Raw genomic sequence first — 23,245 nt, forward strand, 5'->3', positions numbered from 1 at the left:
ACAGTCCTGACTGATGAGTGACCAGCCCCCGACCTATCTCTGTGCAGTTCTCTGACTCTCCACCTACCAATCCCCTGACCAGTTGTGCTGCCAACTGACCATGACCACTCAAATTCTGGTGATATGGAACCCTGATCCTGACCACCCCATGTAGGTCACTGACTATATCCATGATCCTGGACTGGGATCAAATGCTGCCCTTGTCTTTGACGTGACTCCCTGACTGACAACAATCCCCTTGAATGAGAACTACCCCTCTTGGACATTGAGACATGGCCACTTGGTTGAAGCACAAGCAGTGTGTTTGCTGTTTAAGTTGCTGGCACAATGTGCCGTATTGATATTGTACGGTGCTATAAAGCTACATTTCCACTGCCTGGACTGATTGCTGACGACAACCGTGATGAATTGCCTGTATTTGCAACTGCCTTCTGTACTGTACTCTGCTGCCTCATTCAGAAGTTACAAGCTTAAAGTGCAAAAAGCCAAGACCAGGCAGGAGTGCTGTGAACATCCAAGTAGGTGCTAACTAAGTGAGCACTAAGAAAGCAAGTCGAGCCCTGAGGTGCATCCTGCTGGAATATGAAAGATAGGTGTCTGCCCTTGTGTATAAAGCGTCCTGGTGACAGCATTGCAATACAAGGTGTCAGTGAATTCAAAGTTTGGTATTGGCGTGTAAAACTGTATTTTAATTGAATCAGATTAGTGCCATGATGATATGATGAGGTTGGTGCATAATCGTTGCTAAATTCTGTGTATATGAAGTGAGCCCATGGCTGTGCTTTGACCAGCAACACATTTACAGCTGTGATCTCCAGCATCTGCAGACCTCATTTTTTACTACTAGATGAGGAATGCTGGCCAAGATGGCGGCCTTAAAGAGCAAGCAATGAACTGAAGCTCCCACACACTTGCTCACACCTTTGTGTTTGTGATTGTCTAATTTCTCTCCATTGTCTGGAAAAATAGCTACCAATTAAGCAATAATGAGACATTCATGGGTGTAAACAGGCCCTTGTTGATCTCCTCTTCCAGTTAACACGTTTCGTTTTGACATACAGAATCTAATATTTTCAATTTTGTCACATTGCCATAACTGATAATTAAAAATCACGAAACAGGCTATAATCAAACAGGTTTATTTGGAAGTACTAGCTTTCGGAGCCCCACTCCATCAGGTAGCTAATGAAGGAGCAGTGCTCCAAAGCTCGTGCTTCCAAGTGAGCCTGTTGGACTATAACCTGCTATTGTGTAATTTTTAACTTTGTCCACCCCCGGCCTAACACTGCCACCTCCACATTATGTCTCATCATTGCCCACATCTCTCAGGGTCTGGCACAACCGTCTTCCGCCAATGATGTGGAGAAGTTGGTGTTGGATTGGGGTGTACAATGTTAAAAATCACACAACACCAGTTTATAATCCAGCAGGTTTAATTGGAAGCACTAGCTTTTGGACAGCCACTCCTTCATCAGGTGGTTGTCAACCCCAACAATCTGATGGAGTGCTGCTCCGAAAGCTAGTGTGCTTCTAATTAAACCTGTTGGACTATAACCTGGTGTTGTGTGATTTTTAACATTGTTCACTAAGTCACCAGCCAGGCTCCAATAAGGAACAAAATTTAAAAAGTAAGCTTTCTTTTTTTCCTTCCTGAGGGATCATCTTGCAAACTGAGGAAGAGTATATAGGTCAACTTAATAGTTCAATAGTCTGACCTAAATTCAGCCAATAAACTAGGTGTCACGAAAACCTTGGAACTGTCATGAATTGAATAACAGCAATTGTTTACTATAACAGTAAAACCTAAAACAAACAAGGAGACAACTCTGATGTTTATTTTCCTTTGATTCACACAAACATACGTAGTGGTCCAATGGGAGGGTGTTAACATTATTAGGTAGCCTTGGAACCCTGCTGTGCACAAATCAGGGTTATTGTAGTTCTCGACCACTTTCCGAAAATCCTATGTGAACTAGATTGCATCAACTTTAAAATGTGGCTGCTAAAGATCAGAAATAAAACGTGGAATTTTTGGAGAAATTCAGCAACTCTGTATGAGCGTCCATAGATGATTACAGAGTTAACATTTCGAATCCAACGTGACTCATCTTCGGAACTGACTGAAACCGTGTAGAACTCAAGCGCTAATTAGCATTCACAAAATCTGCCGGAGCTGCTGAATTTTTTTCCGGGGGTACTTTGGTCTTTTTTTTATTAAAAACTGCAACAACGCTGTTTTGTTCCGTTTGGGGCAGGCAGCAGAAAGAGAGCAGCATCAAAAATAAAAAGGAGGACAGTCTATTATGTGAAAGTGTGAATGTTTCTGAAGTCCCAGATGGGAGGCGATTGCTGAGTTATCGCAGCGCTGCACTTCCTCCTGCAGGTACAAACCTCCACCTTTAGCTGCACTCTCATGCCATTGCAATGCCAGCACCTCCGAGCAGCAACAATTTGCTGGCGCTTTTGAATTTTACATCAATTAAAGTGCAGCCAGAGGAAGATTTCTTTAGTGGGGTAGAAACGCACTCGGAAAACTGAGCCCGCCCCTAAGCCTGCTGCTACTGCAGCTCACTTGGCCACACACTCCAACATTCAGACTCTCAGGGCGAAGTTACTTCTCTCAAGAATCATTTCCGCATTTGAAACCCAGTTGAAAATGCACCTTTCCTGTTGGGTCAGGCACAGGCTGTTGTGAAACGGAAGTGAAAAAAAGGGGGAGAGAAGTTTTAAAAAAAGCTTTTTTTTCCCTCTTTGTGAAGAGACAGCAGGTCCACACTGGGACAGTGAAACCAAGTTCGCAGTTATCAATCCAGCGGCAAATACTGCCAGTTCAGTAGGATGGGAGTAAACGCGTTAACTCCTGGTCACTCTGGTACTGCACCATGGTAAGCGGTTCACAAAAAAAACAAAGTCCCATCTTCAGAAACGCTGGTAAGTTCATCTCATTTGATGTCACGTGCCTTGGATAGCTAGTTTTTTTCTGGTTACAGGACAAATTAAGTTGTTAAGATCACAAATCTAGTGATCGACAAAATTATGAATAAAAGAAGTGAATTGGACAAAGTAAGTAATGGATACAAACATCAGATTTTTGTCTTAACAAAAGCAGGTATTGTGGTGAAACACTGCTCCCGAGAGAAACTTTTAATATGATGGAATTGACCTCGGACATTTTTTTTCTCCAAACAAAATCTCTACGTACGAAGTTAGAGTCAGAACCTAACCCGATTTCCTTTTTTAAAAAAAGTCTTTAAATACGTCAATTACATGAGAACATTTAAAGATAAAAATGCATCATTGCCATTAGAGTGCTCGCAAGTGACCTTGATGCTTTTATGAGCAGCCGGAAAAAGTCCACACAAAAATGAAGTAGTTTTAAGAAATGGTTATAAGTTAGTCATTTCACAGCCTCATGGTGCCACCTTTCTGTCGTGAACATGTTCACCTTTGAACAGAAATTTCAACGCAGTAATTTCAGCTATTATTCAGGCGAACACTTCAAGTGTCTATGTTAAAAGGAGGTGCTTTCGCTTAGATGAGACAGTAAATCAAGGCCTGGTGAACCCAGGCAGGTGGCTATACAGAATCCCGCAGTACTATTTAAAGAACAGTGGGGGAATTCCCTCCCTCTTAATTAACATTTATCACTCCACCAACATCATTAAAAGCAGACTTTCGGGTTTTTTCTTATTACTGTTTTTGGAACCTTAATGTGTGCAATTTGACTGTTTTGATTTCCTACATTACAACTGTAAATACACATCAGAAATCTTTAATTAGTTGGGAACCAATTTTTAACGCTTTCAGCTTGTGAAAGATGGTAGAAGATCCCAGTTATTTTCGTTCTCAAGAAAGGAATGTAAAGGCAAGCAATTCGTGCAGCATCTCCAGACAACACCTTTGGCAGGCGACTTGTTTGCTTTGAATGTAATCATTATTGACAGCAATTTCTCTCTTCTATTCCTGATGAAGGGCTTTTGCCCGAAATGTCGATTTTCCTGCTCCTCGGATGCTGCCTGACCTCCTGTGCGTTTCCAGCAACACTCTAATCTGGTTTCCAGCATCTGCAGTCCTTGTTTTTACCTAGCAATTTCTCCTATACCTCTACACCAATGCTGTACCTCCAAAGCCCAGCCAATTAATACCCACCACCTCATGCTGTATAAATTGTTGTTTAGTTTCCAAATTTTCTTGCGTGTCAACACTGAGGAACACAAGCCAAAAAAGTTTGACTTAACCTATCTTTTGAGCAGTGTTTTCTTTGAAAAAAAACTGCTCAATTGGTACAAGCGAGACAAATGTGTGCCTAGTTAGATCAATTCCACTGACCGATACCGCCAACAGTTTTTTTTAAAAAAAGGATCTTGTTCCAACCACAATATTGAGCAATGTTTTGTATGAAAAGCGTTGGCTAATTAACTCCGATAGCATGTTCCTTCAGCTGTTCACAATAAGCAGAGTACAAACAGTACTCAAACAGTTACTGCTTGTGAAAGCCACATCAAAATCTCCATTATTTGATGCAATTCTGTGATTGGGCAGCATGTGTCGAATGATACCAAATGTGCTCATATCTAATATAACAGCCAGTTTAAGAGATAATTAGTTGAGTACATAACATGGATCATTTATATTTGATAGAAGTGATATGTACAAATGAACTTTTTATTAACCGGCATCTATGGGACCAAACCCTAACCAAACAAAACTTTGAGACATCAACACACCACCTAACATCAATGTAAAAACACATAGTAAGTAATAGAAATGTAATGCAGGGGGTGTACATATCGTTGTTAGACTTTATTTGCAGCATAAATACTCAGACATCATGGCAGTATTTGAGGTGTATAGTGTTTGCTAGTTTGTTAAGAATGCTGGTTGATAAGGTGCTAGTTAAAATGAAGTTTGTTATATTTATGTACAGGGACTCATTCTCTGCAAACAAGGAATATTTTAAAATCTTGTGGTTATTTTGAATTATCCAGGACCTTGGGAAGTTTAAAGGTCACTGCTATCCTCATTGCAAGACCTTGTCCAATCAGTTGATTTACCAACCAATCAGCACCCTTTTTCTCCTGTGTTATGAATTGTTGACGTTGTTTCAAATTTGATGTTCTTGCATTTGTCCTGATGAGTGTTAAACACAAAGCTTCATCAAGATGTCTCTCTTTTACAGCAATATTCAAGTACTGTATAAATCAGAAGGGCAAAAAGGGCATGTGAGATAGCTTTGGCAGATAAGGTTAAGGATAATCCCATGCGAATCTACAAGTACGTTAAGAGCAAAAGGTCAACTAGGGAGATAATAGGGCCCCTTAAAGTTCAATGAAATTGTCTATGGTGTGGAAGCACAAGAAACGGGAGCAAATGTTTCACATCAGTATTTACTGTGGAGAAAGACGTGAAGGCTAGGGAACTCAGAAATAAAATATTGATATCTTGAAAACAGTTGACATTACAGAAGAAGCGGTGCTAGATGTCTTAAAAAATATAAACATGGATACATATCTGGGACATGATCAAGTGTATCCTAGGATGATCCAGGAAGCTAGGGAAGAAATTGCTGGGGCCCTAGCAGAGATACTTGTATTGTCTACAGTCATGAGTGAGGTGCTGGAGGACTGGAGGGTGGCTAATGTGCCTTTATTTAAGGAGAAGGCTGGGAACTATTGACCTGTGAGTCTGACATTGATGGTCGGTAAATTGTTGGAGGGGATTCTGAGAGATAGGATCTTCATGCATTTGGAGAGTCAAAGACGGATTAGATGTAGTCAGCATGGCTTTGTGCCTGGGAAGTAATCTCTCTCAAACTTGATTGACTTTTTTCAGAACGTGACAAAATAAAGGTTAAGTGCAAAGTGGTAGCTGTTATCTACGTGGACTTTACATAGGTACACTGGTGAGTAAAATTAGATCACATGGGATTCAGGGAGAGCTTGCCAATTGGATACAAAATTGGCTTGATTGTAGGAGACTGAGGGTGGTGTGGTGCATTATTTTTCAGAGTGGACACCCGTAACCAATGGTATTAGGCAGGGTTTGGTTCTGGGACTCCTGTTGTTTGTCATTTATGGAAATTATTTGGATGAGAATTTAATGAGTATTGTTCGTAAGTTTGCAGATGACACCAAACTTGGTTTTCAAAGTTTGTGAGAAGATTTGTAGCTCGGGTGCTCATTGTTGTGGTTCTGTTCGCCGAACTGGGAATTTGTGTTGCAGACGTTTCGTCCCCTGTCTAGGTGACATCCTCAGTGTTTGGGACCCTCCTGTGAAGCGCTTCTGTGATCTTTCCTCCAGCATTTGTAGTGGTTTGAATCTGCCACTTCCGGTTGTCAGTTCCAGCTGTCCATTGCAGTGGTCGGTATATTGGGTCCAGGATTCAATCCACAGATTCAATCAATAAGCACCTCGACCTGGACCCAATACACCGACCACTGCAACGGACAGCTGGAACTGACAACCGGAAGCGACAGATTCAAACCACTATAAATGCTGGAGGAAAGATCACAGAAGCGCTTCACAGGAGGTTCCCAAACACTGAGGATGTCACCTAGACAGGGGACGAAACGTCTGCAACACAAATTCCCAGCTTGGCAAACAGAACCACAACACCAAACTTGGTTGTACACTGAACAGTGAAGAAGGTCAGCTAAGATTGCCAAGGGATTGTGATCAATTAGGGCAGTGGGCTGAGGAGTGGCAGATGGATTTTAATTTGGATTAAAGTGAGCTATTTCATTTTGGTAAGACAAGCAAAGGCAGCACTTACACAGTTAAAGGTAGGGCTCTGGGTAGTTTTGCCAAATAGGGGTTCAGGAATCTAGTTGTTTGAAAGATTGTGTCGCAGATCGCCAGGATGGTTCCGGTGTTTATCATGCTTGCCTTCATTTCTCAGGCCATTGAGCATAGGAGTTGGGATGTTGTGTTGAGTTAGTACAGGACATTGGTGATGCCTCTTCTGGGGTACTGTGTACAGTTCTGGTCACCCAGCTGTAGGAAAGATATTAAATTGGAGAAAATTCAGAAAAGATTTACAAAGATGTTGCTTGGACTGGAGGGTCTGAGTTATTAGGAGAGGTTGGATTGGGAGGGATTTTTCTCCCTGGAACATAGGAGGTTGAGGAGTGACATGTAGAGGTTTCTAAAATAATGATGGGCATGCATCAGGTGAATAGCAAAAGTCATTACCCTAGGGTAGCGCGCTTAACTAGTAAACTAGAGCACTTATTTCTAAAGTGAGAGGGGAAGGACTTAAAGGGACCCAAGGGGCAGCTTTTGCACACAGGGTGGTTTGTATTTGGAGTAACCTGCCAGAGGAAGTGGTAGATGCAACATTTAAAAGACATTTGGACAGGTCCATGAATAGGAAGGGTTTGGGAGCAAATGGGCTAAACACAGGCAAGTGGAACTGGTTAAGTTTGGGAAACTTGGTCAGCAGGAACTAAGTGGATCGAAGGCTCTGTTTCTGTGCTGTATGACTCTGACTCTATTACCAAATGACTTGCATCAATTTCAATTTAGGCTGGGACCAAAATTTCAAACATTTATATATGTACAGATCTTACATGGTGAAACATTCAGCTTGCTAGACAGGTCTGAAATGATGTTGTTTGAGACATGATTAATAATTAAGTAAGCTACGTAGAAAAACTAAACAAAATCATCTTTCCCATTGTGAAGTTTGATTCAGAGAGGTTACTCATTGAGTTGACATCTGTAGTGTTATCATTTTCATGACATTTCTTTTCCTGCCAGTATGTCTCTTCTCTAGGAAATATTGTGATCCACGAGGAGGACAGGTTGGTAGAATGAGTGAACATATGGCAGAAAAGTGTGAAGAGTTACATTTTAGTGGAACAAGCAGAGGCAATGTAAACTCAAGAGTACAGTTTTAAAATGTGCGCAAGGGGGCTTGAGTCAATACCATGAGGGGAAACAGATGATTGGGGTTAATTGTTGAATTATTATGACAGGTGATTTGGTGGCAATTTAATAAGAAAAAAAAGACTGGATTAGTATAAAGGGGGACCAGGTCAGACTGGTGTGTGAATAGCACTGTAAGACTATTAGACTTTGGAGCAGAAATAGTCCATTTGGTCCATTGAGCCTGCTTTGCCTTTCAGTAAGATGGTGGCTGATCTGATAACCTTCAACTCCATTTGCCTGCTTTATCCCCATTATCCTTGAATATGACAACCAAAGAACATGGCGGTTAAGACTTTTTTTGTGACTACAGCCTGCTGTGCAGTGACATACCACAGGTAGGAGTGTTTAGTCATTTATTGTTTGTGTTATTCATAAATGTTGTAAATGAGAACATGTTGGGGAATGATAAGTAAATTTGTGCATGACTCATAGGTTGGCTAAATGGTTGGTGTTGAGGAAGGTGGGGGTGCGGCGCTGGAAAAGCATAGCCGGTCAGGCAGCATTGAAGGAGCAGGAGAATCGATGTTTTGGGCAAAAGCCTTTCATCAGCAATTCCTAATGAAGGGCTTACATCCGTAGCGTCGATTCTCCTTCTCCTCAGATGCTGCCTAACCTACTGTACTTTACCAGAACCACACTCTTGACTCTGACTCACCAGCATCTGCAGTCCTCACTTTCTTCTCGTGAGGAGGAAGGTGTTAGGTTACAGGAGGATTTCATCGGATCGGTCAAATGGGTAGATCAGTGGCAGATAGAATTTGAACCTGATATATGTAAGGTAATGTAATTTGGAAGAAGGAACAAAAGAGGAATGCTGAATGGATGGCAGGACACTAGGAAGTTCAGAGGAACAGAAGGATGTTGGGATGTTTGTTGACACATCCTTCAGGGAGAAAGTGAGGACTGCAGATGCTGGAGATCAGAGCTGAAAATGTGTTGCTGGAAAAGCGCAGCAGGTCAGGCAGCATCAAAGGAACAGGAGAGTCGACGTTTCGGGAGAGCTCATGCCCGAAACGTCGACTCTCCTGCTCCTTGGATGCCGCCTGACCTGCTGCGCTTTTCCAGCAACACATTTTTAGTTCTGACACATCCTTCAACCTAGCACAGGTTAAAACAATAGTTGTTAAGGCACGCGGGACGCTTACCTTTATAAGTCTTTAAGTGGATTTCAAAAGCAGGGAGGTCACTTTGGAACTGTACAGAACTTTGGTGAGTCCACCCCTGGAGTACTGTGTACAGTCCTGGTCACCACTCGATTGGAAGGATGGTGGGGGTGCAAAGATTTGCCTGAGCTGAGCATTTCAGCTGTATTGAGAGGTTGGGTAAACGTGAGTTGTTTCCTTTGGAGCAGAAAAGGTTGAGGGGAGCCTTAGAGAGGTGTGTAAGATGATGAGGGACATTGGCAGGGTGGATAGGAAGCAGCTGTTCTCCTTATTGGAAGTTTCAATGACAAAGTGACATCATTTTAAAGTGAATGGCAGGAGGTCTTGGGGGATTTAAGGAAAAACTTAATCACCCCGAGGGTGGCTGGGAGTCTTACAACCTTTTAAAAAGTTCTTGAATGAGCACTTCAAGTGTCATAATATTCAAGGCTATGGGCCTAGTGTGGGTAAGTGGGATGAGTATAGGTTGTTGTATATATTTAGCAGTGAAGACTGGGTGGTCCGAAGGGCCTCTTCTATGCTGTATAATTCAATGATTCTAATCCCCTGCAGTAATGAATTCCAGAGACTGACAATCTCTGAGAAAAGAAATTCCACCTCATCTCTGTCTTAAACGGGCAACTCCTTACCCTGAGGTTAAGCCTCTGGTCCTAGTCTCTCCCACTATCTCTCCACATCTACTTTGTCAAACCCTGTAAGAATCTTGCATGTTTCAATAAGATCGCCTCTCATTCTTCTTCTTTCTGATTAATACAAGCCAAACTTACTCAACATCTCAAAAGAAAATCTCTCCTATAATCACAATTAGCCAGGTGAACCTTATCTCGACAGCCTCCAATGCCTATATATACGTTCCTCGGATACAGAGGCCAAAGAAGATGAACACATTAGAGAGAGTGCAGAAGGGAATGATAAGATTGGTTCGAGGAGTCAAAAATTTCAATTATGAAGATAGATTGAAGCAATTGCGACTGTTCTCTTTGGAGAGGTCTGATAGAGGTTTTCAAAATTATGTGCAGGCTGGATAAGATGGATGCCTTTAAATGGGATAAGAACAAAATGGCTGAGATTTAAATTGATCTGTAAAAGAAACAATGGTGATGTGAGGAAAAACATTTTTCAGTCTATAAGTAGTTAGGGTATGAAATGCACTGCCTGCAAGTGTGGTGGACGCATGTTCAGTTGAGGCATTCAAGAGGACATTGAATGATAATTTGGATAGAAATTGTGTGCAAGGCTATGGTGAAAAAGCAGGCTGGAATGAGTTATAATGCTCATTTAGTGATCCAGTGTAGGCAAGATGGGCTGAATGGCCTCTTTCTGCACTGTGTCATTTCTGGGATTCCATCTAGTTTTGCATCATCTGCAAGCCTGGCAATAGTACATTCATGGTGTTAACCAATTCATTAAAATATATTGTAAATAACTGTGGGTCCGGCACTGAACTTGTGAAGTGCCACAGGGATAATGGGTTGTCAATCCTGAAAATTCCAACTTTTATTAGTTAGCCAGTCCTCTATCCATGCTGATGTATTGCCCCCAAACCTTCGGCTGTTATCTTATTATGTAATCTCCTGTTCATGTTGAATATCCAAACATATTACATCTGCTGGTACTTATTTATCAATCCTAATGTTAGTTCCTCAAAACTGTAATAGATTTTTCAGGCATAATTTTCACTTCATGAAACTGTGATGACTCTGTTTAGTTTTCTTGTGTATTTCTTAAATGCTTTTCTATTAAGTCCTTTCTGTTAATCTGCCTCTAACACTTTCCCAATAACAGATTTTAAACTAACTTTTTTTAAACAATCACTTTTTTTTGGCTCCTTTCCAATGGAACGAATGTTGTATTGGCAGTTATCGTTTGTGACTTCTTCGGAATCTAAGATTCTTGGAAGATTACTACCAGTGCATTCACTATCTCTGAATTACTTCCTTTAAAATGTTCAGATGCAGTCCATTAGGTCTGGGAGACTTATCTGTCTTTATCCACCTTATTCCAGATCCAACCCTCCAACTCGGCACTGCCCTCTTGAACTGTCTTACCTACATCTTCCTTCCCACCTATTCACTCCACCCTCCACCCCAGCCTATCACCATTACTCCCCACTTTTTTCAGCCTATCGCATTCCCAGCTACCTTCCCCAGCCCTGGCCCCTCCCATTTATCTCCCAGCCCACTTGCGCCCCTCCCCCATATTCCTGATGAAGAGCTTATCCTCAAAACATCGATTCTCCTGCTCCTCAGATGCTGACTGACCTGCTTTGCTTTTCCAGCACCACACTTTTTGACTCTGATCTCCAGCATCTGCAGTCCTCACTTTCTCGTTATCTGTCTTTAGCCCCATTAGTTTCCTTAATATTTTTTCTCCAGTGATTGTGATTAAGCTTACTTCCTTCGCTCCTTTAGATCTTTGATTATTTAGTATAGCTATAATGTTATTTGTATCCTCTACCATGAAGACTGATGCAAAACATTCAGTCAACTCTTCTCCATCTCCTGGTTACCCACTGTCACTTAGACTTTCTCTCTAAGGGCCTGTGTTCTGTGTTGCCTCTCGGTTCCTTTTGTATATATTTAAAGAAGCTCTTACCATCTGGTTTTACTTGCTAGTTTGCCCATATAGTTTAATTCCCTCCTTTTATTACTTTGATCATCTTTTGTAGGGTTTGAAAATTTTTTCAGTCCTTTGATTTGCCATTAAATTTTTGCCATGTTAACGGTGGTCAGTGTATACCCTTCCTTGAGTCCCTCTGCCTACTTGGGATATATCTTGGCTATGGGTCATGAACTATTTTCTTAAATGCCATTATTCATCAATGTTTTCCTCACTCCCCTCCTTTCTTAGTCCATTGCAGCCAACGTTGCCCTCATTCCCATCTAATTACCCTTATTTACGTTTGACACAATTGTTTCCAACCCAGGTTTCTCCCTCTCAAATGGAATACTCCATTCTACTCTATTATGCTTACTGTCTCCTCATGAATCTTTTACTCTGAGATCCATTATTATGCCTACCTCACTACAACACCACATTCAAATAGGCTGCTCTTTGGTTGATTCAAAACATATTGATTTTGGAATCGGTCCTGATTATTGTTTATGAATTCTTCCTTGTTGCTAATGCTAATTTGATTTTCCCAATCAACACGATAATTAAATTCACCCATGATTAATAGACTGCCCTTTTTACATGCCTTGTTATCCCCTGATCTATTCTCTGTCCGACAGAATGAGCACTGTTAGGGAGCCAATGGACTGCCCGCTAGACCAGTGTCTTCCACCCCATGCTGCTGCTTATTTCTACCTAAATAGATTCTACATAATCTTATCCCAGATCATTTCTTGCTCATGTACTTACTCCATCTCCTACCAACATCGTTACCTGCCACCCTTTCCTTCTCATCTGTCATTTAGGTGATGCACCACCCAAAATTTAGTTCCTGGCTTCAAAGATAATATTTATTAACCTTTATTTGTTCAGTTAATTCATTTGCAATTTTTGGAAAAGATTTGTAGCTCAGGTTGGAAGTTTGTTCGCTGAGCTGGCAGATTTTCTTTTTCAGACATTTCGTCACCACGCTCGGTAACATCATCAGTGAGCCTCTGTTGAAGCGCTGGTGTTCTGTCCTGCTCACTCTCATTGTGTCTTGATCTGTTGTGGTGGGTGATATCATTTCTGGTTCTTTTTCTCAGAGGTTGGTAAGTGGAGTCCAATTCAATGTGTTTATTGATGGAGTTCTGGTTTGAATGCCAGGCTTCAAGGAATTCCCAAGCGTGTCTTTGGCTTGAACCAGGATGGATGCATTGTACCAATCGAACTGGTGTCACTCTTTTACTGTGTGTGTGTGTGTGTGTGTGTGTGTGATAGCGATAGTTGGTCACGTCCTTTAGTGGCTAGTTGGTGCTCATGTATCATGGTGGTTAGTTTCTGACTGATGAAATGTTTGTTGCAGTCCTTACAGGGTATTTTGTATATGACGTTCGTTCTGCTGGTTGTTGGTAGCGGGTTCTTTAAATTCATCAGGAGCTGTTTCAGTGTGGTGGTAGGTTTTTGGGCTCATGATGCCTCGGGGCCAGAGTAATCTGGTTGTCCTCTCTGAGATGTCTTTAACGTATAGTAGAGTGGCTAGAGTCTCTGGGCATGTTTTGTCGTCTTGTTTAGATCTGTTGTATAGGAATCGGCTCATTGCGATTATTGGATACCCATAGTTCCTGAATACATTGTACAGACTCAAAATTTGGTCTGAATTGTGGGAAGGGCTGTGGGAAGCTAACCTCTGCATAACTGCTTTTGCTAAGAGTCCTGTTATTGGTGACCCCATAGGTTTGTTTGTATACCTTGTCATTGAAGGTGAAGTGGGTTGTGAGGCACAGGTCTACTGGTTTGAGGTTGCTGTCCTTGCTGAGGCCAGACTCCCCTTCCTAGATGTCACAGTAGAATGAAAAGCCAATGGAGAGCTGCAGACTAATGTCTACAGGAAAACCACACACACTGACTAGATAATCAACTTAAGGAGCAATCATCCCAACATCCCCAAATGGAGCTGCGTCAGAACATTATTTCAATGATCCACAACACACTGCAGCACCCAGGAACCATGAGAAGCCGAAATCAAACACCTATACAACGTGTTCAGAAACAACGGGTACCCGATAAGTATAGTCCGCTGATTATTACATAACAGACCTAAGCAAGAAGACACAACATGCCCAGAGACTCTAGCCACCCTGACATACATTAAAGACATCTTGGAGATGATGACCAGACTACTCCGACCCCTTGGCATCATGGTAGCCCACAAACCTATCACCACCCTGAAACAGCTCCTGATGAATTTAAAGGACCCTACCAACAACAAACAGAACGAACATCATACACAAAATACCCTGCAAGCACTGCAACAAACATTATATTGGACAGATGGACAGGAAACTAGCCACCAGGATACACGAGCACCAACCAGCCACTAAAAGGTATGACCAATTATCACGAGTATCCACCTACGCACACGAAGTGGGACACCAGTTCGGCTGGGACAATACATTCACCTTGGGACAGTCTAAACAAAGACAAGCATGGGAATTCCTAGAGGCCTGGTATTCTAACTGGAACTCCATTAACAAACTTTTCGATTTGGATCCCATTTACTAACCCCTGAGAAAAAGAACCAGAAGTGATATCACCAACCACAACTGACCAAGACACACAAATAGTAAGTAGGACAGAACACCAGTGCTTCAACGGAGGCTCACTGATGTTACCCGCGTGGTGACAAAATGTCTGAACAAATCTACCAGCTCAGTGAGCAAACTTACAACCAGTTAATTCATTTTGTTCCATATTATGCTTATCTGAGAGCCATTTAATTTTGTCTTTTCTACCTTGTTTCCCTTTTGTCCCAATTTGCTGCTTTTTTTGAATATTTGTATAATCTGTTCCTTCCTACCTTGCTGTGGATATCATTGCTAAAATAGTTACCCCACAATGCCGCCATATTATTTTGTCTTTCCAAGCCTATACTCCCCCTCTCTGAACGTATCTAGCACAATGACAGTGCCACACAACACAATGTAGAATGTATCTGCAGCATGTTTTTCCTTTTTTTTATTTGTTCCCTCACCACTTACCACAGACTCAGTCTTTCAGTCCTTTAGGACTCAACCAGATTGATCTGCAATGAGGTTGCGAGCCACTCTGAGGGTTGGATGTCCACCACCCAGAATATATCGGTACCTTGCCACCCTCAGTGCTCCCTCCAAATGCTGTCCAACATGGAGGAGTACTGATACATTACTTGAGGATATGTGGTGTCCCTGTCTGTGATTGACCTGATACCATAAGACTTGATGGAGCCTGGAGCCAATGTTAAGGAATCCTAGGGCAACTGCATGCTTCCCCCCAACCCCCCTCGCCCCCCCCAGGTTTCCACCTGTTCAGGGCCTGTGCTGCTGGTCGAACAGGATGCATGCAGGGATGGTGATGATGATGTCTGGATCATTGTCAAAGTTGTCAAATACCTTGTCGACAATTATTTGATTAGGGGTACCACTGTGGCTCAGTGGTTAGCACTGCTGCCTCACAGCGCCAGGTACTCTGGTTTGATTCCTGCCTCTTGGGGTTTGTATGGGGTTTGCATGTTCTCCCCATGTCTGCGTGGGTTTCTCCTGGGTGCTTTGGTTTCCTCCCACAGTCCAAAGATGTGCAAGTCAGGTGAATTGGTCATGCTAAATTGCCCATAGTGTTAGGTCAGAGGTAAATATAGGGAAATGGGTCTGGGTGGGTTACTCTTTGGAGGGTCAGTGTGGACTTGTTGGGCCGAAGGGCCTGTTTCCATACTGTAGGGAATCTAATCTAACCTAGTCTGAATCAGTATTGCCAATTTTAGCGTGAGCCCCCAGATGTTAATGAGCAGAACTTGTGCAGTAGTGTCAAGTCGAATACCGTTCTTGTTGAGCAAGCTGCTTATGAAAAAAGGCTAGACATGGAACACAGCAAGCCATTTGTTTCTGGGAAGTCAATGGACGTTATTGTAGACCTAACTTCTGTAGTCAAATATTAAACAATTAGTATTGGTATCAAGAGCTGGAAGTTTAAAGAAAAACTGTAATTATCTTAACACTGCAACGGCAGTTTGCCCATCTGCCTTCAGCTTGATTTGCAAATCCTGCTAAAGGGTGTAGGGATGAAGAGAATGCTGAACTTATAGAAGAGATCAGCAAAAAATGTGATATGTCAAAAATGTAGGACAGCAACATCATGGTCCATTGTGAGTTATGGCCATGAACTTGAGGGTGTGGGATAAGAAAAAACAATTGTTTTGCATTTCTTAGACATGGCATTTAGGTTCAACCAGTCTACAATAAAGTATTGCGAATAGTAAGTGTAATAGTGGACAAGATCATGGAAAAATGGATTGAGATGTGTCAGAGGGTATCAGCTAATTGCCTCATTATCAATGTGAGTATGATGGAGAGGATGCTGGTGATAGTTGTTTGCCAGTGATGAATTTGAGGATATGTATGCAAAATATGAAAATCGTGGTAATGAAAATGGAAAGTCCCCTTAGTCACGGAACATGTGAAAAACAATCATGCAGTCTTGGATGAGGTGCTTCATAAAATCCTAGTAGACTGACCAAGTTGTAAATCAATGTCCTGCATTGGCACACACAGTCATGTCAAATAATTAACTGCAAATAGTTGGGGCCTAGAGTAAAAATCAATTTTTTTTTAGAAGAAATCCAAAAATTCCCTCTGTAATGAGTGATCAGCCCCTAACTTGGCAAAGGTCAGTGATGCTCCACTTTGTTTGAGCATTTGCATGTACTGTGTGCAAGGATTCATTTCCGGCTGACATTTCAGAGGATGTTTGGTCAGCTTTATGGCAGTATGTAACATCATTATAAATAAATTTTAATTCAGGGAGATGGTACATTGCAAAAGGAAAGGTGAGAAAAATTGGGTAGGTTTTGGTAAGGTAATGGATAACAGTGGCAAAATGCTAATTTTACAGCATGACAAACTGTTAGAGATGTCTTTTTAAAGGTTAATTGACATTGAATATACACTTAACAGAATCTGAACAAGTCATAGAAAGTGATAAGGTGTCTTGTACTGCCCGTGCACGCACACCCAAATTGGACAATTATGAGCACCAGATGAAGGACTGACAGCATGTAGAAAAAGTGAGAGAGAGAGCAGACAGGTCTATTTGTTCCCCAGAGGACAACAACTGAAAATTGGCAGCAAAGTAACATATATGCCATGTATAAACATATTCAAGGACTAATGAATGTGAAGAAAGCCACCATTACAGGGAGGGCAGCAAATGTCAACAGTAATACAAATATTGGTTGAATGTGCAAGATAAGGGAAGATCCGTGGATTGGCAAAATGAGGTCAATACACGGAAGGTTAAAAAATGCAGTACGAATTCTGAAAATGATAATAGCCCTAGGAAAAAAATTACAAACTTAAGAAAGGAATTCTGATTGTGGAAGTGGAAGATCATGTGGTAATGGTAGTCCAGAGTGAGATGGGAAAATGAACAGAAGTTGCAGTTTGACAAGAACAAGAGGCATGAAACAGAGTGGGATTGCTACAAGATGCTGAAGCCCTTATCACTTGAGGAGTTTTACTGACTGCAAACACACATTAGAGGCTAAGTAATTGAAGAACAGTGAAGGAAGAGTTGGAAGGAATTTGGTATGTATATCAGGCTAACAGGGGGACAGTTAGCCTTTCTTGTAGATGCATATACGCATTAAAAGCGTTTCATCATGGGACATGTAAAACTAAAGTATGTATAGTGGTGTGAAGTTTCAGACAGAAACTTGGAGATTGCAGTGTTAGATTCCTCTTCAGCAGGAAAATTGATCTTCAGAAGGGAAGGAATTGAAATTAAACAAGTTTATTTATGGATTGAACGAAGCAGTTAGGGTTTAATCATTTTCAGTTAAGGTGGTCTTTCTGGCAGTATGTTACATTTAGCTAAAACGTACTTGTAAAAAAAATGTTCTAGTCACCTCGTGCAGAGAAACTAGGGGGTATCTTTATGCTCCATGCCAACAAGTTTGTGTGGAGACGTTCTATAGAATTTAAGTGATATGTGGTTGATAAAATAATTTCAGATTAGATGCTAGGTTTTGTGTCAGACATTATATAGGATCAGACATTAGAATAAGTTGGAGTGATTTTGGAGCAACTGTCATACTTGAATATATTAATCCTTGACATTAATACTTAGTATTAATGGGATCTCAATAAACTGGACCATATCCTCAGAGAAAGATGATTTTGCATCCAAGAAATGAAACCCAGATAACATGAATGGCAAATCAGATAAAGTCATTGTGTACTGAGATTAAACTTGACACAAGTTACGATGTTTTGGAACTGAGACGTATGAACATGCTACAGTTGAAGAAATCTTGAGGCAAATTAAATTCAGATAAACAGAAACTCAAGTTTCCAGCCTTTGGCGACCGAATAGATACATAGCTAGTCCTTTATAGTGATGCTTCAGATGTCAGTCTTCTCCATATCTAATTGAGAGCAGCAATATTTATTATATTTTTGGTGGGAAAGAATAATTTATGCCAATTGGCCTGGAAAGTCAATAAGTTTTAACAAAAAGTATAGCTTAATTACCTTAGCTGCTGAAACATTGGCACAAGTTGAATTTATAGATATGTGGTATATTTTAAAGAAAATCTTATACAAGGAGAAATTTGGAATAGGTTTGCCCATTGAATGCTATATGGATAACCATTTTGTCTGGGACAGTATATATCTTACAAAAGATGGCACTGAGAAAAGGTTAAATATTGACCTTATTACATAAAGAAAATAACAGACAGAAAAAGTCAGAAGTAAGGTTAATGTCCAACAGGTTTATTTAAGATCACAAGATTAGATTAGATTAGATTACTTACAGTGTGGAAACAGGCCCTTCGGCCCAACAAGTCCACACCGACCCGCCGAAGCGCAACTCACCCATACGTTACATTTACCCCTTACCTAACACTACGGGCAATTTAGCATGGCCAATTCACCTGACCTGCACATCTTTGGACTGTGGAAGGAAACCGGAGCACCCAGAGGAAACCCACGCAGACACGGGGAGAACGTGCAAACTCCACACAGTCAGTCGCCTGAGTCGGGAATTGAACCCGGGTCTCAGGCGCTGTGAGACAGCAGTGCTAACCACTGTGCCACCATGCCGCCCACAAGCTTTCAGAGTGCTGCTCTTTCGTCAGGTGGAGTGATTTAAAATAAATTTGTTGGTCCATAACTCAGTGTCGTGTGACTTCTGACTTTGTCCACTCCAGAGACAGACAGAAAAAGGATTTACAAAATAAAGTAGGTTGATTTTAATTGCCTGCTATCAGACTTGCACAAGAAAGGGTGCTTGCTTCAAGAAATGTTTTGAGATCCTTGAAGAGGGACATCTGTTAGGTTGAGAAGTTATACAAAAAAAAATTCTTTGGCTTACTTTGTGATTAAATTTCTTTTATTCAAAGAAACGAAGGGGAGATAGAAAGTTGATTGTATTATATAGGAAATTGAAAAAATATCTGTTAAAATGTAGAATATGTTTAAAAAATAGATTTGCTTATTTTTCTTTAGCTTTGTTCAAGCATTGTTTTACATCTTAAAATGTTATTTAAGGACAGGGGTTTCTGCTAATCAAGCAAGTAGTAAAGTGGGTGGTTTGTGGTTTGTAAAGGGGGAACAGTGGGAATGGTGTGTAGAAGAAAAAATAACTGTTGACCATTATTAAACTGCCTTCAAAGCAATATGCTTTGGTCCCTGTTACCAACTGTGTTGTTGCCAAATTGACAATGTATGGTAGGTACGCACAAAACCTTAAAGGTGGAGGGGCAGGTTAAGAAAGCACTTACTAAGGTGGTAATAATTGAAGGTACGAAGATAATAATTGAAGCATTGTGCACAAAAGCAAGGACTTCATAGTGACCCATTACAAAACTCTGGTTAGCCACAACTGAATTATTGTGTCCAATTCTGAGCATCACGCTTTTTAAGATGATGTGAAGGCTTCAGAGAGTATATTTCGAGAGTACCACCAAGGTTGAAAGATTCTAATTATGTGAATAGACTGAAGAGGTTTGAGGTTATTCTCCGTAGAGAGAGGAGACTAACAAAGTTGAGAGGTCATTTGACCCCTGTTCCCATTTGGGGAATGATTGAATCAAAGAATAAAAGGCAACATGGGCAAAATGTTTTTTTGCGTTGAATGGTTAATGCATTGCCTGAGCAAATGGTGGAGACAGATTTTGTTTATGGCTTTCAATGTGAAATTAGATAATTATTTAAAGAGCAAACCTGGCAGGATGACAGCCACAAGGTAGCGAGGTGGGAGTAGTTGAGTTGGAACTAGCATGGACTTGACTGACAACTGTCCTCTTTGAGTAGGGTAATAATTCTTTGTTTCTGTTGCATTTATAATAGTAGCCATTGCCTGAGGCATGGTGACCCTCAAGTTAACCCTCACCTCCAGCTCATCTAATAAGAGACTAGCCCTATGGTCCTGTGGGACTGTGACGATTTTATTTTTAGTTGCTAAAGTTGAACAGCTCTATTCATTCTATTTAAATGAATTTTTAAAAATAGTTAGCCAAGAAATAGTCCTGGCTCTTTAGTGTTCTTAAAATTACCTTTTCTGTAGCATCTAAAGACAAATGCATACAGTGAAATGTTTCCACTTCAGTTGACTAAATTCATAACTCACCTGATTTAAGAAGCATCACTTTTTGAGAATAAAATAAGACATGAAAAGGAAGAGAGAATTGGTATTAAAAAATAGTTTTATGATCCACTCGCTACTTTGTGGTGAAGCTGTGCTCAGAGAGATGTTTTGATTGTCTCTCAAGAAAATGTTTATACTTTTGGCTAATTCACAGAATTATAACCTGGGCATGTTTGAACACATGGCGGTTACGTCATTTTATCTGTAATATATTAAAAAGCATTGAAGTACTATTAGTGAACCAATGACAAAGGCTCTAACATGTGGAGCCATCAAAAACCATTTGAAATCAACTGGGAAGGAGACAAAGTCGAGGAAGTTACATTTATGAATAATTTTTTTTGATATATCCGTCAGAGAAAAGCTCAGCTTTCTGTCTGATTTGAAGTCTGATGCAATACAAGTTTAGTGTAATGTTCTGAATAATATGATTGTGTGTGTGTGTTTTTTAAATATGCAATTCTTTATTACTGTTTTTGTGAAAGTTGTTTACAATCTATTAGAGTCTGCTCTCACACAGGCAAGGACCTTATTCATGACAAATTGTAGATATCCAACCTCACTCCTATGACAATTCAAGTAGGTGTCTGACACTATTAAAGAGTGACACTATTAAGAAAATTCTGCACTGTTTGATATTGCAGTGCAGATTGTAGTGATACCAGTTGCAGAATGCAAATGACTAAATTGTCATGCATTGATCATAAAATACAAAGTAACATACAAGAAAAGTCTAGTCAAGGTACATAGATTAACATAAACCACAGATAAGAGCTTTGAAAGTGTATCATGTTACTAACTACACATTAGTTTCCTGTTGACGTTGACACCATTGGCAAGTAATGTCCTTGATTTATGAAGATATCCATATTTGTGGTTTATTGTTATGGACTAGTCCAAACCCCCTCAAAATATATTCAGAAAATAGTCTAGACCTTTAATTTTTTTTTCTTATTTTACATTTAAGTGTAAGGTTTTGCATTCCAGATGTAATTGGTTTGGTCTAATTACCAGATTTCAAGCAAAACAGACTTTATTCATACACTACAGTTAAAATACAACAAAAGAAGAAATTGGAATAACAATTTTGTTGGAAAACTTAGAATAATTATTTTACTACTAAACAAAAACTGTTCCAATATAGTAATATCCCATAAGTACGCCCTTAACAAAAGGCAGGTTCAGAAAAATAGATTGTCTCATAGGCAATCCTCCACTTCAGGAGGGGAGGAAAAGCATTGAGAAAACTGAATAAGGGAGAGAGAGTAGCAGGCAGAGATGTACTGCAGCTTCCATCCAGGTTCAAGACTCCAGCAATTGCTGCTACTGAAATCTAAAACTAAAAATCCTGGTTCTGTGGGAGCTTAACACCACGCATTCAGGCCACTTCTATTGTTCAACTTTTTAAAAAAAAACAAATTCTCGCAAGCTCTTTGTTTATTGAAACCAAATAGACAACTTTGAACCTCTGTCTTAAAACCAGTCTTCAAAAAAACCAAGACAAAATACACCTCTTTTAAGCTGAAGAATCATCACAGGTTATTGAAATCAACATTTGAGACTGTAAAGGAAGTATTGTCCTTAATAATATATTAGATAAATCATTCAGAAATAGAATAAATAGTATTGATGGCTGACTTTTAGAACTGAGCCAGATAATAAGAAAAAAACCCAATCATCATTGTATTTTAAAACTTTTGATTTTGGTTGAATAAACAGTAAATCTAACGGGAAATAGTGATTTTAAAATAAAATACTAGAAATGTGTGAGCTGTAATGTTTTTGTGATCCAATATTTGTGAACATAATAAGTTACAGCAAACTTTATGCAAACTATGTAATTATTACAGCCTTAAAATTACTATCAATCTAATGTCATAAATTTTACATGCTTTTATTTGAAAAAAATCTTTGTCAACCCTGAAATGATTAAATCATGCTAGGATATAGTTACACAACTGGTTAAGGTCATTTGCCATTTCTTAAGCTAGTTTGAGAGTTAATTTTAATAGTCAGCGTTTGTTTTTCTACTAAACTATGCCAACCATACTACCATCTTCATCTGTTGTGGTCAAAAGTAGGAACCCAGACTGAATTTATTCCTTGTTCCAGCCCCTTCTCTCACTTTCTTAGCAGGGGCTTGTTTCATTGTTGCCCATCTGAGTCTAGATCACTCAGTATAAATGAAAACATTCTTGGTCTTTGTTTTACAAACTTGTTTTGCTTATTTTCCTCGTAAAAATGAATCAAATGAGAATGAGGAAAGGCTTTGTCTGTCTTTCTGTTCATTTATTTGTTTCTTCTTGGACTCACTGAAATTTAGGAGAATGAAGGGCAATCTTATAGAAACATATAAAATCCTGATGATTTTGGACATGGTAGTTGCAGGAAGAATGTTCCTGTTGCTGGGGAAGTCCAGAACTAGGGATCACAGTCTAAGAATAAGGGGTAAGTCATTCAGGACTGAGATGAGGAAGAATCTCTTCACTCAGTTGTGAAGCTGTGGAATTGACTACTACAGGAAGTCAGTTCATTAGAGATTTTCAAGAGGGAGCCAAACATGGCACTTATGGCTAAAGGAATTGAGGAGTATGGAGACAAATGGAGAATGGGCTACTGAGATTGCATGACCAGCCAAGAACACATTGAATGGTGATGCAGGCCCGAAGGACCAAATTACCTATTCCCTGTACCTATTTTCTAAATTTCTATAGGTGTTTAAAAATCGCACTTAGCAATTATTTTGGTTATCAATTTTAAAAATTGAGTAATTAATTGGCTTAGAGAAAAAAGGATTAAAGTTACTTGTTTGCTTTTTATCACACTTACTGAACTCTATGGAACTATCTGAGGCATGAAAGGTTTCTTTCTGACAAGCT

The 23,245-nt window shown here is 40.2% G+C and overlaps 1 protein-coding gene across 5 annotated transcripts in view; it reads left to right on the forward strand.

The window, feature by feature from the left end:
• The first annotated feature begins 2,666 nt into the window (after positions 1–2,666).
• adcy7 (adenylate cyclase 7) overlaps positions 2,667–23,245 on the forward strand; it is a 192,208-nt gene continuing 171,629 nt past the window's right edge. For 4 of the 5 annotated variants that reach the window (XM_060838118.1, XM_060838123.1, XM_060838120.1 and 1 more), the window contains exon 1: positions 2,667–2,931. The gene's annotated coding sequence lies outside the window, so the exon portion shown is untranslated. Of the gene's footprint in view, positions 2,932–8,126; positions 8,265–23,245 lie in introns of all 5 variants that reach the window. The other variant, XM_060838122.1, reaches the window with a different exon arrangement.

The sequence above is a fragment of the Hemiscyllium ocellatum genome, chromosome 17, assembly GCF_020745735.1.
Source record: "Hemiscyllium ocellatum isolate sHemOce1 chromosome 17, sHemOce1.pat.X.cur, whole genome shotgun sequence".
NCBI classification, from domain to species: domain Eukaryota; kingdom Metazoa; phylum Chordata; class Chondrichthyes; order Orectolobiformes; family Hemiscylliidae; genus Hemiscyllium; species Hemiscyllium ocellatum.